The following is a 5,198-nucleotide window of genomic DNA, read 5'->3' on the forward strand; positions in this document are numbered from 1 at the left end:
CTCTGGCCACAATTTATTGGTTATGAATTGCACATTAAAACTGAATAAACTGGAAAAAGGAAATTAAGGAGACGGGACCGGATAAACTGAAAGAACCAGAGGTTGCTGAGATTTTCAAAGCGCGCATTACAAAACAGCTAACTAGAACATGGGAAAGGAATACAGTACAAGACAAATGGGCAGCTTTACAAGATGAAGTAGTGCCCGCAGCAGAGGATCATATAGGTTAAAAGACAAGACATAGTAGAAATCCCAGCAAACACAAGAGATATTGTTTTTAATTGATGAAACGATAAAACTTAAAAACGCAGAAGATGATGCAGACGAAAAAAATGAAACTGACAGGACGTGTAAAATGGCTAAGCAGGAATGCCTAGAGGTCAAATTTAAGGATTTAGAAGCATATTTCGCTAGGGGAAAGGTAAATACTGCTTACAATAAAATTAAAGAGGCCTTTGGGGAAAAGAGAAGCAGCTGCATGAATATCAAGAGCTCGCACGAAAAACCAGTCCTAAGCAAAGAAGGGAAAGCCGAAAAGTGGAAGGAGTATATAGAGGGGCTGTACAAGGGATATAAACTTGAAATCTATGTTGTAGAAAGAGTAGTGGACGTAGAGAAGATAAGATGGGAGATCTGATACTGCGAGAAAGATCTGACAGAGCTCTGAAAGATTTAAGTCGAAATAAGGCCCCATGGATAGACGAAAATCCGTCAGAACTACTGATAGCCTTGGAAGAGCCAGCCAAGACAAAATTCTTCCATCTGGTACGCAAGATACATGAGACAGGCGAAATACCTGCAAGCAGAATGTAGAATTTCAAAGGAATACAAACGTCACAATAATGAGATGGACAGAAAGCGTAAAATGGATAGGCAAGATAAGCTAGAGGTCAAAATGTAAGGATGTAGAAGCATGTATCGCTAGTGGTAAGATAGATGCCGCCTGCAGGAAAATTAAAGAAGCCTTTAGAGAAAAGAGACCCACCTGCATGAATATCAGGAGCTCAGAAAGAAAACCAGTCGAAACAAAGAAAGGAAGGAGTATATAGACGATCTGTACAATGGAGATGTACTTGATGGCAACATCATGGAAATGGAAGAGGACATAGATGAAGATGAGATGGGATGGATAAAATATTGCCTGAAGAATTTGACAGAGCACTGAGAGTCGAAAACAGGCTCCGGGAATAGATACAGTAACATTCCGTTAGGACTACTGATAGCCTTGGGAGTGCCAGTCATGACAAAGCTCTTCCATATGGTGGGCTAGAGGTATGAGACAGGTGGAATACCCTCATACTTCAAGAAGAATACAATAATTCGAATTACAAAGAAAACAGGTGTTGACAGGTGCGAAAATTACCGAACTATCAATTTATAAGACGCAGCTGCAAAATACTAACACGAGCTCTTTACAGACGAATGGAAAAACTGGTAGAAGCCGACCTCGGGGAAGATCAGTTTGGCTTCCGTAGAAATGTTGGAACACGCGAGGCAATACTGACCCTACGATTTCTCATAGAAGATAGGTTGAGGAAAGACCACCTACGTTTATAGCATTTGTAGACTCAAAGAAAGGTTTTGACAATGTTGCCTGGAATACTCTCTTTCTAATTCTGAATGTGACAGGAGTAAAATACAAGGAGCGAAGGCAATTTAACACTTGTACAGAAACCAGACAGCAGTTATAAAAATCGAGGGGTTGAAAGGGAAGCAGTGGTTGAGAAGGAAGTGAGACAAGGTTGTAGCGTATCCCCGACGTTATTCAATGTGTACATTGAACAAGCAGTAAAAGAAACCAAAGAAAAATTTGGAGTTGTAATTAAAGTACAGGGGGAAGAAAAAGAAACTTCAGGTTTGCCGATAACACTGTAAACCTGTCAGAGACAGCAAAAGGCTTGTAAGAGCAGTTGAACGGAATGGACAGTGGCTTGAAAAGAAACTATAAGATTAACGTCAACAAAAGCAAAACAAGGGTAACAGAATGTAGTCGAGTTAGATCAGGGGATGTTAAGGGCATCAGATTTGGAAACGAGAAACTTTAAGTAGTAGATGAGTTTTGTTGTTTGGGTGGTAAAATAACGGACGATGGCCGCAATACAGAGGCCACAAAATGTTCACTGGCAATGGTAAGAAAAGCATTTCTGAAGAAGAGAAATTTGTTAACATCGAATGTAAATTTAACTGCTAGGAAGTTGTAACCTCCCCCTCACTTATTGACCTTAATGACAGTGAAAAATTAAACCGCGCGTACCTAATGGAAATTTGGGAAAAGCAATCGTCACCGAAGTTAATCTGTCGGTAAAGAGGGAGGAAAGGGTTACATCTAAATGAAAGGAAAAATGCAAATGAAACTGGTAGAAATTAATTTTGAAAAGGGGTAAAGTTAATAAAGAAAGTAAATGTGCGGCCGTCACGTTAACAATTAATTGGCACAAATTAGATATTTGAGATTTCGGGGAAATTACGGTCGCCAGTCCTAAGGACAATTACTATAGTAACTGAAAAAGAAAGGTTATTACACATATAATTAGCACTAGAAGCGTGGCAACTGAAGGTTGACACGTGTAGTGTGACAACTGAAAGTTTGTCAGAAGTAATAAATTTCGCTACAATCTGACTTAATTTAGCAAAAGAATTAATAAAACAGGAAAATCGAAAGTTAATTTAGTAACAAAAGTTAATAGTGAGCTTTCTTTCTGAAGCACATCGAAATTCAGTAAGATACGGTTAGTCTTGGACTACCTCAACAATCATTTGAAAAGCTTCTTGAATCTACGTAATTTAGAAATAAGAGATTTAACTTTGAACTTGAATTAAATGATTCTGAACAATTAACAATAGTAAAATTTAGTACGTACCAAGCTGAGCTGCAGTCACAGGTAAGATAAAATACGGTAACAAAACTCGCACTCTTAATTTGTGCTTGTGTAATCTAAATATTGTAACCAGCATTGAATACCTTAACTGAACTTTGAAATTACAGCAGTGAAATCGAATGATGCTGGCGTTTGAATTTCAACGACACTCGGGTTCATTCCGGAAAAGGAAGGGACCCTGCTAGGTAATGCAATTGGGACAATGAGCAACAAAGGTTCATGCTACGTTGCTGTAGTTTTGTGATTTGAACAGTTTGAAAAGCTGAGGTCTGCCATACACTTCTAAAACTTTACGTGCTTCCAGTCTTCCTCGTTGGTTGATTGAAGGTTTGAAGGCGTCGATCGAGGAGGTGGCGACAGTCACTCATTGTCGGCCGTCGCTGTTGCAGAAGCTGGATGTTGGCGCGCCTTCTTCTCGACACGGTCACCAGGCGAAACGGGCTCTTGATGTGCGCCAGCTAATGCTTCCCGTCCGCGACACCGTGTCAGAAACTATCATAGCAAGTCGAGCGCAATTACATGCTGCCCAACCCCGAAAGCGCGGCAACTCGCGGAAGCGTCACACAACACACCTGCTCCACTGCACTACTCCAGCCAGACTCCTCCTCTGCCCGCGCTCCACGCGGCAAAGTTAACACTACCAAAGATCCTAAACACTTTTGTTCTCCACACGACCTATCGATGTATTCGTACGATAGCATAGTTTTCCCTAGGCCAGACCCAGCATATAAATACAAATGATATTCACAAAACAAACCAACATGAATGCATATATATATATATATATATATATATATATATATATATATATATATATATATGCATAGAACAAATATTTAATTTAAAGACAATATTAAAACACAAAGCAATTAGAAATGCCCCCATAATTTGTACATTCGTAGATTTTAAGAAAGCCTATGACTCAATTGACCGGCAATCTTTGTTTAACATTTTAGAGGAACTTGGACTTAACTCCAAAACACTAAGGCTTATCAAAGAATCACTGACAGACACTGTATCTAAAGTTAAATTCAGGGGAGAAATCTCTGAACCTTTTCTCATAAAAACTGGAGTACGTCAAGGTGACTGGCTATCTCCACTTCTGTTTAATATAGTCCTGGATAAAGTCATTAAGGAATGGGAAAAAGAATTAAAAAATCAATCCTACTGGAAACCAATCCATCTTGGTAGAACCAAAGACAACGTGGAGATATCTTGTTTAGCATTCGCGGACGACTTGGCCATACTTGCAGATGATGAAGAAATCGCCACCAAACAAATAGAGATCCTTAAGGAATGCGCGGATAAAGTAGGTTTACAAATTTCGTTTCAAAAGACAGAATTTTTCTGTACGAAATTCCATATACACAGTTTGAACACAAAATATGGAAAAATAAATAGAGTAAAACATTTTAAATACCTAGGTGAAATTTTGGAGCCAACCGGAGGAGAGAAAGTTGCACAGAAGATCAGACAACAGAAAATGAAGAGAGCATATGGTATGACACATGAAATATACAATAAAAAATGCATCTCCTCGAACACAAAAATCAGACACTACTGCGCAGTAATTAAGCCAGCAGCACTATATGCTAGTGAAACGCTCACACTCCACACAAAATGTGATTTAGAAAAAATACTAAAAGAAGAACGCAAAATTATGAGAAAGATTTTAGGTCCAAAATTAACAGAAGAAGGATACCGGATACAATCAAGAAGAACCACAGAAACTATATCAAACCTGGCAGCAGACATAAGAAGGCGAAGATTAAAATTTTATGGACATGTCACTAGACTTCCCCCCCACACGACTCACCAACAGAATTCTCACTTACATAGAAAAAGTCAAATCAACAACACCATGGATTAGCCAAGTAAAATTAGATTTACAAAAAGCAAATATTGAACTTAAAGATGTCAAAGATAGAAAAACTTTTAGAAATAAGGTGGAAAAGTGGATTGTATTGTCGGAGAAGGAAGCACTAAAGAGACCAGGAACAAAATGGACAGAAGAAAGAAAAAGAAAACATGGAGAACGAATGAAAGAAGTATGGAAGAAACGACGTCAGAAAGCTTTGCGTGATCCTTCTGGGTCCATTCGCGATAAGTAAGTAAATATATATATATACACAAACAGTAAAACAATTACAAATATATAAAGACACAGAAATGTCATATCTTCAGGTAACAAAATAAGCAAAAAAAATTGCAGTGCAGCAGATGGAAATAGGAGGATATGCATTTCCGGCGTTACAAAGTCTTTTCTGAAGATATTTGTCTGGAGTGTTGCCATGTATGAAAGTGAAACATGAACGATAA

Source organism: Schistocerca piceifrons, chromosome 7, assembly GCF_021461385.2.
Source record: "Schistocerca piceifrons isolate TAMUIC-IGC-003096 chromosome 7, iqSchPice1.1, whole genome shotgun sequence".
NCBI lineage: Eukaryota > Metazoa > Arthropoda > Insecta > Orthoptera > Acrididae > Schistocerca > Schistocerca piceifrons.